The sequence below is a fragment of the Hyperolius riggenbachi genome, chromosome 9, assembly GCF_040937935.1.
Source record: "Hyperolius riggenbachi isolate aHypRig1 chromosome 9, aHypRig1.pri, whole genome shotgun sequence".
Taxonomy (NCBI): Eukaryota; Metazoa; Chordata; class Amphibia; order Anura; family Hyperoliidae; genus Hyperolius; species Hyperolius riggenbachi.
In genome coordinates, this window is record NC_090654.1 from 188973608 (window position 1) to 188984077 (window position 10470).

Here is a 10470-nt window from a genome sequence, read left to right on the forward strand (position 1 = left end):
TGTGGACAGGGCAGATGTCCCAGGAATGGTTCCACCATAACCTGAGACTGGATCTCATCATCATGAGGGGAATGTACAGGTATATTTACTGGAACACACACTGACTCCCTAACTTCATTCTCACTCTACCCAGAATTCTGTGTGGCAGTCAAACTAGCTTGTAACTCCAAAACTGCAGAAAAACAAGTAAAAATAGCAGCAATACCTAGACGAGCCTCTAAGGGCAGGGCAGGAGATATTGTACAAGGCAATGTTGACTCATCCAGAGTACAGGGTGGAGAGTCAAAACTTCCCTCAGAGCAAGAAAGGGACTCACAAATGTCAGTGTGATTGGACATCATATTGTTATTCATGGTACAGGGCAGGTTCAGAGAAAGCGTCTCTGAATAAGGCAAAGAGGGTTCAGCATCAGATTCGCAAAACCGAAGCGCTGTCTCACTCTTAGATTCGGCTAACAATGTCGAATCCGAGGAATCAGAACGCAAAACCTGCGAATCAAAATTCACTTTAGGTTGTGAAACTGACGCTTCTATAGCGCAAACCTCCGCGATCTGCGGAGCAGACTGCAAGGCATCTAGGACCGAAACGCTGGAGCAACTGTCCCCAGGCAACGGGCCCTTACAGGTGTGAACAGGGTGAGACAGAGACTCATCTGCAGAAGAAATAGTGACATCAACAGGTGTGATACAAGTCTGAAGAGTCTGTGTGAATGACTGGCTGTTAGGTAAGAAACACATTAGCAAGCTAGTCAGTAGGTAGAGAGGACATATTTTGCATCTTTTAGTAGTGATGGACCATTCTCCATAGAAAATCATTGGCAAGAACACAAGGTTACTGCAAGTTATAAAAACATACGGCTGTGCGCTGCGGTCACGCAGTGGGCATGAGGGATGAATCATACCTCCAAGTTGTGGATAGGCTGATGGTCGACTATACCCTCTGCAAATAAGTACTGAGCATGCGTGGCACGTGATATGGTTATATAACATTGTGTTGCAATAAGCGCGTAACCCTGAATTAACTGTTTCAGGGAATGCGCAACTTAACTAGAACTAGTTACGTTTATGAAAATATTGACTATAAGTCATCCAACCGTAGTGAAGCTCATGCCTGTGCATCCCCAGGATGCAATAGGGAAAATGGGTGGAGCTATGAGTATAAGAAAGAGAGATTTCCCTTGCTCTGATGGGACTCTCCACTACTGACGAGTTGTGTGATGTTGTGTATGCGCTGCCTCCTGACGATCGCTGGTCCCCCGATACGGAGTGATGATGCAATATCCGGTAATGTATTGATTCTTTACTCTATTACTTATCCATGATTCACTGCTATACCTGTAAATAATGTAAATAATTGAATAAATATCCTAATACAGTGTGAAGTCGTAAGCTATGTATTTACCTAGTCTGTGTGCTAGTGTGAGTCGAGTGTGAGGCCTTAGCAACGCCAAAAACATAGCATTACATAAATGGCGACGAGGATGACTTTTGACCTCTGAAATATATTGCCTATGATTCTGTGGGTCTCTGGGTGTAATTTTGCAAAATTTGGCATTTTGCCAGTTAGTGGGGCAATTAATCTAAATCTTTGTAAAATTGCCCCTGTATGGTATATTGACTTGATACTTGGTATATATATATTTTAGGACAGATTACAGGTGTGGGCAAAGTTTGGAGTCGATAGCTCCTCCCACTTAGTTTCAAGTCAAGATATCTTTTGAATTAAGCAAAATTTATCTGTGGGAAGTTTGACCATTGGTGTCTAGAAGTTGAGGGGCACCTCTGGTCAAAACCACGCCCAGTTGGCAGTGTGCCAAAAGTAAGGCAATATGTTTAAGAAAAAGGCCAAATGCCCAAAAGAACCTGCGGAGATCCCCGGCTGGACCGAGTCTCCGTATAATATTATAGAAGTGGAATTAGCTAGCCATGGGTTGGCAGAATCGTGGGATAAGCAGTTGAAAGAATCAGAACCGGTTGATTTAGTTCAAGTACTTGAGAAACTCCCTGCCAAGGTAGGTGATGCAGTTACCCCAGCTAGAAGTAGCTGGGTGTTGGCCTCTGTATATCGTGGTGTGCACAAGCGATTGCAGAAGGCGTTCCAGGATCAAGAAAAGGCGGAACAGGCTCAACTTAAGGTTGAGGGACGCTGCCTGATGCTGGAATATAGTGGTTCCCCGTTAAAGCGGGTGATGTTGTTGCTCTCTCTAGATGTAGATAAGACTCTAGGGGGGGTTCCCCGTTGAAGCGGGTGATGTTGTTGCTCTCTCTAGATGTAGATAAGACTCTAGAGGGGGGCCCTGTTAAGGCGGGGCATGATGTCGCTCTCGGGCGGCATAGTGGAATGTTGTTGACAGCTTATAGAAAGCTTCAACAAAGATTGTGTAAGTTGAAAGAATCAGAATCCCTCAATGTTGTTACTTTACTTGAGGGTATTCCTGTTGGGAAAAGGGTAGTCCTGTTAGAAAAAGGAACTAGAGTAGGATGACAGAGTGATAGTTGCACAAGTGTCATCACAGGCAGCTGCAGATAAATACCAACATGTAACAGAATCTGCAGCTGGTAAAATAAATGTACTGGAGGAAGTAGCTGGGGAAGAGGCTCCTGTGATGACACATTTTGGATTGTTATCAGTGGAGCAGGGAGCTTCTGTAAATAAAAGGAAGCCAAACTCTGCCACTGATCATTGCACAAGAAATAGGACAATGTGCATTGAACTGGAATTGGAAGTGTTTAGCACAAATGTATTTTGTTCCATTTGAAAAGATTAGGAATAGCTGGGAACTTTCTTTAGGTTGTTACTGCTGTTTTTGTCCCTCTTAAGGAAAACCCCATATTTTTAATGATAAAATATGGATGGGAAAAAGGGGCAGAGAGTAACCTGACAGTGAATCTCAGCTTTTACTACTACGGTTTTTAATACAGTCTGTGTCTTTGTTGGTAGATTTCGGAGTATAATCTTGGAGTGCTGGGTTTAAACTTGTAAAGCAAATTCCTTAAAGTGACAGTATCTGACTGCACTGGCAGAGTTGAAATGGTAATATAATCTGGACAAGACAGGTGGGTTAACATTGTTGTTTCTAGTGAATGTTTTATATGGTGAATCCGTTATAGCGAGTCCTGATTAATCATGTATTCATATGTCTGGTTTTTGTTTAATTGAATGCATAGAGGAATGTTTTAAAAAAAATGCATTTGTGCACGGGCGGTGAGGGCTCCTAAGGAATGTGTGCGAGCCAGTGAGTGCTTGAGATGCTGCTCTCCTCAGCTGGGGGTGCTTGGCAAGCATTATTTTTTCATTCAGGAGTACATGCTGTAAAAAAAAATATTGACCTTTAACTCTTACTTCATGGGACATGCATCTTGTTTGATAAAATAAATGGTTAAAGAGGTGAGAAATAGTAAAGCAACTTTCTTGTGTGCGTTGTGTGTTTGGTGCAGCACTGTGTGTTGTGCTGGGTTTTGCTAGAACTTCCAAATCCCTGCAAATGCTCACTTTTTATTTACAGGGTTAAATGTGATTATGATGTCACGGGGACATCTGCCAGCAAATTTTTCCCTTGGTTTCTAGCTATAATTGTGCAGGAGTGAAATTGTTTACCTGTTGAGCTAAGAAAGCTAGATTAGATGAGACTGTGTGAAAGAAATAGAATTGTGAAGTCTATTATGGCAATGTAGCATGAAAATATTGCGTAATTAGACCGAAAAACCTTTTTATATAATATGCCTGTGTCTCGCGTCTATTCAGAGTTTTGTTTTGGTTTTTTTTGCACTGCACATGTGCAGGGAGGGGCGCAGAAACACTGGGGAAAAGTTGAGGGGGGATAGGGCCAGAGGCGGCCGGCGTGTGCGCAACGGTGTATGAGGGCACGCGCGTGGCGGGTGCATGTACACAGCGGGCACATGCATGCGCAGCGAAAGGCCTAGCTTTTTTTTTTTTAAACGGGCCAAGGTCATTAGTTACTAAATGAGATTTGTTTGTCTTGCAGAGAAATGCCTGGTTTCTCTAGGGTTGAATGTTGTACTGACTAGCTGAATGGCATGAAGTGGCAGAATGTGTTGATAATGAAGTGTGAATTGAGTTGTTTCTAATGAATTGTATGAAGTTTGCTTTGAGACCTTACTGATATAGAGTGTATTATATGTTCAAGAATACCTCTGTTAAAGATGCTAGAATGTATGCATATGCTAGTTTAGAATAATACAAACAAACTGTGAATATAACAGATTTTTGTTTATACCAGAAACTAGCTGGTGGGGCGGTTAAAGTAGAAACGATTTCTTATTGAAAAATGCATAAGGGTAGCTCCATATAGGGGAAAACCTGTATCAGCTGGGTTGGATTTGCATGCTTTAGAAGTTGTTATCATTAACCCCTCACAGGTTACAACCATTCCCACAGGTATAGGATGTAAAATACCTGACTAACATTATGGGCAAATAGCTACCCAATCCAGTTTTGCTCAGAAAGGAGCTATAGGGATAGGAGGAGTAATTGACTCCGACTATCAAGAATAAATTAAAGTGATCATGATTAACCTGGGAAATAGTGAGTTAATTATTGGAAAAGGAGAGAGGATGGGTTAAAGTTTTTAGGGGAGGACACTGTGTATACACAGGCCAAAGAGTTGTATAGCCCAGGTTCTCCTGAGGGCCCTTTTACACTTAATGCGTTGGTATGCATTAGTACGCATACAATTTTGTTGTTTGTTTTTGTTTTTTCTTGTTTTTTGTTGTTTTTTCCCCAATGGCGATGCATTGTGAAAAGATTTCAATGTTTTTTCAGTGTATAGTGTGAAATAGGCCATAGGGGGACATGGACACTGGATTGTACATCAGTTGTTATTTTGATTACAGTTAACAGCAGCTGATTAAGTGTAAAGGGACCCTAATTCCTTTATTTGTAGAGAGGGAAGCCCATCAGTAAAGGGTGATGAATATTTTGGTTCTACTAATACAGTAAATGTTGGAGCTAAAATGTGGGTCAGAATCCCCAAGGACCGCCTCCTCCAGCAGATGTGATTGCAGTAGGCAAGGACCGAACTCTGCTGGTAATGAGGCCAGAACAGGAAAAATGTTATTTGCAAGAATAAGTCACACTTGTTTGGGTTTTTTGCAGATTGATCTCCATGTCTATGGCATTGTCCTTGGAATCCTTGGTATCGTGTGGTTGGAAAGCTGTGGCGTTAATGCATGGACTTCAGGTAGTCGAGTAACCGATACAGGGGATCCACGGTGACTTTCGTGTGGGGAAATAAAACCAAGAGTTGTCTACAGAGAAACTTTACCGGTAATGCTAGGCAAGCATGTGACGTTCTCAATGTTACTTTCAATGGAACATGTCTCGGTGGGGCCTACTTTGATATTTGTGGATATGATGGATGCTAAAGTGGACCCTGGGCATATAAAGAGACTACCTTCCACTTGTGTAAAGGTGGGGCAACATGCCTAAAAGACTGTGATTCATGCTAAAATCACGTTTCCAGCTGCCATAAACTGTTCTAAACCACACCAAATACGGAGAGAGTGGTATGACACTTTGTTAGATGGATATGGGACATTGACTCTTAATAGTTTTGATATTGAAACATTAGCAAATAGATTGCATAAAGCTGGAAGTAAAAATAGATGATGATTTGCTTGACTTAATTAACGCAAGTGCCTCTGTTATGTATGAAACAGATGTTGATATAACTAGAATTGTAAACTGGACTATCTGTTCCATGCAAACCTTACAACAGCAACAACAGAAAGGGTTATTTCAAACTATGTTGTTGACTGGAAATGAGGAGGTTTGGAGGACCGTGTTCAGTTCCATGATAAGAACTGATCACTGGATAGATATCAAAGCACCTAAAGTGATGTGCAATGATACACTTTGCATGGGACAATTAACACTTTACAATGTTACTAAAAGTAGTATAATATGTAAGTATGTTATTTTGCCATTATTAATTGGGCCAGAAGGTGATCAGCACTTCTGGGTACCTACGTTTTATGGACAGGTTATTGATGACAGCAACAGAACACATGATTTGACTTTTTGTGATAATACTTTAAACAGTAAAATATGTAAGTTACAGTCTACTGTATATGAACCTTGTTTGTTACAGAACACTGTAAACAAATGTGGGTGGACCATAATGCCTATAACATACCGCCGGATGGTGGAAATAACACCTCAAGTGGTATGTATAGTGACAGATCGTCAGGTGGTCCCTAAAATGAGGGTGCCTTTTGCAGGATGCATACACAATATCACTGTATTCCAATGGGAAAATGAAACTTTTATGTTGATGCCCGATATAGCGTTAACTACAAAGGTTTCCTGGCAAGGCCAAGGTTTGGAAGTTCCCAATTGGGATCTAAACCTGACTAAACTAAAGCGGATTGTTGAAAAATCTAACGGAAGTGAAAAAGTGCTATTAAAAAGTTGAATAGAAGTATAATCGTACACCAGCTCAGTACTACCGTGATTGCAAACAAAATTGTTAAAGTGGGCTCTGCCATAGCAGATGCCACCTCTCACCACTGGTGGGATGTATTTATGGGTTATTCGCCATCAGCAGAAACAATGATGAAGTGGATAGTTCATCCTATTTTTGATTGTAATGATTGTTATAGTTATCCTATCCAGATGGAACTGGTATGTGGCATATGGGATCTGTTGTAAGGGAAAAAAGTTGTCATGGTTAATGGTCATCACTAAGGACCGAATGTGATACAAGTCTGAAGAGTCTGTGTGAATGACTGGCTGTTAGGTAAGAAACACATTAGCAAGCTAGTCAGTAGGTAGAGAGGACATATTTTGCATCTTTTAGTAGTGATGGACCATTCTCCATAGAAAATCATTGGCAAGAACACAAGGTTACTGCAAGTTATAAAAACATACGGCTGTGCGCTGCGGTCACGCAGTGGGCATGAGGGATGAATCATACTTCCAAGTTGTGGATAGGCTGATGGTCGACTATACCCTCTGCAAACAAGTACTGAGCATGCGTGGCACGTGATATGGTTATATAACATTGTGTTGCAATAAGCGCGTAACCCTGAATTAACTGTTTCAGGGAATGCGCAACTTAACTAGAACTAGTTACGTTTATGAAAATATTGACTATAAGTCATCCAACCGTAGTGAAGCTCATGCCTGTGCATCCCCAGGATGCAATAGGGAAAATGGGTGGAGCTATGAGTATAAGAAAGAGAGATTTCCCTTGCTCTGATGGGACTCTCCACTACTGACGAGTTGTGTGATGTTGTGTATGCGCTGCCTCCTGACGATCGCTGGTCCCCCGATACGGAGTGATGATGCAATATCCGGTAATGTATTGATTCTTTACTCTATTACTTATCCATGATTCACTGCTATACCTGTAAATAATGTAAATAATTGAATAAATATCCTAATACAGTGTGAAGTCGTAAGCTATGTATTTACCTAGTCTGTGTGCTAGTGTGAGTCGAGTGTGAGGCCTTAGCAACGCCAAAAACATAGCATTACAACAGGACAAACTTTATTAGGCATAATAAATTTACTTTTGACGCTGCATAGTCGAGAACTTTTCCCCATAGCAGGGTCACAGACGGAAGATCTCAAAGATCTGTTTCTAAATGACAAAGGATCCCACACATCCTTGAGGAAACCGGCAGACTCATGCCGATCACAATCTGCAGGAACATTCGAGAAACAGGCATCAGATCGCACAGATTCAAACTGCACACTGTCAGGAGCGAATCCTTCAGGATTCGCACAGGAATCAACCACAGCGGCACACTCATTCATTTCAGATTGCACAAAGTCAAGACTCACATGCTTTACCCCAGAAATGCAGGATCAATCATCCGACAACGATGTCTCTTTATTGGAATCAATTGGTTGGTGTGTGTGCAACTCATCCAAAATCGTTTGCCATACATAGATCACCAGATCCACATCATCCTTGTCACATTCATCGGAATCAATCAGAAGGTACATAGAGTCAAGACAAGCATTCAAGACATCTTCGCTTTTTGCGATGTAAAAATCGCAAAAGGCTTTCCAATCAAAATCGAATTCCTCCAGCAAGGCCCCAACATCCCAGGAAGCAAATGGGGGTTCAAACAGGCCAGTATCCAGATAATCTCCATAGGGTTGGAGTCAGGGGCGTAACTAGAAATCACTGGGCCCCCCTGCGAATATTTGGATGGGGCCCCCCCCATAGGTGACAAATAATCGTAATGGGGCAGCGTTTCACTGTAAATTAATTGTAAAGTGGGCAGCATTTTACCAGACAATCGTAATGTGGGCCAGAAAATCGTAATGTGGGCAGAGTTCACCAGAAAATCGTAATGTGGGCCTTTAGAAAATCATAATGTGGGCAGAGTTCACCAGAAAATCGTAATGTGGGCAGAGTTCACCAGAAAATCGTAATGTGGGCACCAGTCACCAGAAAATCGTAACGTGAGCAGCAGTCACCAGAAAATTGTAACGTGGACAGCATTCACCAGACAATCGTAATGTGGGCAGCGTTCACCAGAATATCGTAATGTGGGACAGAAAATCGTAATGTGGGCAGAGTTAACCAGAAAATCGTAATGTTGGCAGCTTTCACCAGAAAATTGCAACATGGACAGCATTCACCAGACAATCGTAATGTGGGCAGCGTTCACCAGAATATCGTAATGTGGGACAGAAAATCGTAATGTGGGCAGAGTTAACCAGAAAATCGTAATGTTGGCAGCTTTCACCAGAAAATTGCAACATGGACAGCATTCACCAGACAATCTTAACGTGGGCAGTGTTCACCAGAAAATCGTAATGTGGGCCAGAAAATCGTAATGTGGGCAGAGTTCACCAGAAAATCGCAATGTGGGCAGCAGTCACCAGAAAATCGCCATGTGGGCAGCAGTCACCAGAAAATCGCAATGTGGGCAGCAGTCACCAGAATATCGTAATGTGGGCAGCAGTCACCAGAAAATCCTAATGTGGGCAGCAGTCAGTCACCAGAATATCGTAATGTGGGCAGCAGACACCAGAAAATCCTAATGTGGGCAGCAGTCACCAGAAAATCCTTATGTGGGCAGCAGTCACCAGAAAATCGCAATGTGGGCAGCAGTCACCAGAAAATCCTAATGTGGGCAGCATACACCAGAAAATCGTAATGTGGGCAGCAGACACCAGAAAATCGCAATGTGGGCAGCAGGCACCTGAAAATTGTAATGTGGGCAGCAGACACCTGAAAATCGTAATGTGGGCAGCAGACACCTGAAAATCGCAATGTGGGCAGCAGTGACCAGAAAATCGCAATGTGGGCAGCAGTGACCAGAAAATCGTAATGTGGGCAGCAGACACCTGAAAATCGCAATGTGGGCAGCATACACCAGAAAATCGTAATGTGGGCAGCAGACACCAGAAAATCGCAATGTGGGCAGCAGACACCAGAAAATCGCAATGTGGGCAGCAGACACCAGAAAATCATAATGTGGGCAGCAGACACCTGAAAATCGTAATGTGGGCAGCAGGCACCTGAAAATCGTAATGTGGGCAGCAGACACCAGAAAATCGCAATGTGGGCAGCAGACACCAGAAAATCATAATATGGGCAGCAGAAACCTGAAAATCGTAATGTGGGCAGCAGACACCAGAAAATCGCAATGTGGGCAGCAGTGACTAGAAAATCGCAATGTGGGCAGCAGTGACTAGAAAATCGCAATGTGGGCAGCAGTGACCAGAAAATCGCAATGTGGGCAGCAGTGACCAGAAAATCGTAATGTGGGCAGCAGACACCTGAAAATCGTAATGTGGGCAGCAGACACCTGAAAATCGTAATGTGGGCAGCAGACATCAGAAAATCGCAATGTGGGCAGCAGTGACCAGAAAATCGTAATGTGGGCAGCAGACACCAGAAAATCGCAATGTGGGCAGCAGACACCAGAAAATCGCAATGTGGGCAGCAGTGACCAGAAAATCGTAATGTGGGCAGCAGACACCTGAAAATCGCAATGTGGGCAGCAGACACCAGAAAATCGTAATGTGGGCAGCAGACACCAGAAAATCGCAATGTGGGCAGCAGACACCTGAAAATCGTAATGTGGGCAGCAGACACCAGAAAATCGCAATGTGGGCAGCAGAGACCAGAAAATCGTAATGTGGGCAGCAGACACCTGAAAATCGCAATGTGGGCAGCAGACACCAGAAAATCGCAATGTGGGCAGCAGTGACTAGAAAATCGTAATGTGGGCAGCAGACACCTGAAAATCGCAATGTGGGCAGCAGACACCAGAAAATCGCAATGTGGGCAGCAGTGACCAGAAAATCGTAATGTGGGCAGCAGACACCTGAAAATCGTAATGTGGGCAGCAGACACCTGAAAATCGTAATGTGTGCAGCAGACACCTGAAAATCACAATGTAGGCAGCAGACACTAGAAAAAAAAATGCACCTGTGAAAAAAAAACAATTCACTTACCTGACAGAAGTCTTCTCCTCTCCCGGC

The 10470-nt window shown here is 42.9% G+C and overlaps 1 long non-coding RNA gene across 1 annotated transcript; it reads left to right on the top strand.

The window, feature by feature from the left end:
- Window positions 1-928: 928 nt before the first annotated feature.
- Window positions 929-5557, top strand: LOC137532843 (uncharacterized). Its single transcript, XR_011024025.1, has 3 exons — window positions 929-1283; window positions 2941-3056; window positions 5116-5557. It is a non-coding gene; the product is annotated as an uncharacterized lncRNA (long non-coding RNA).
- Window positions 5558-10470: the final 4913 nt, after the last annotated feature.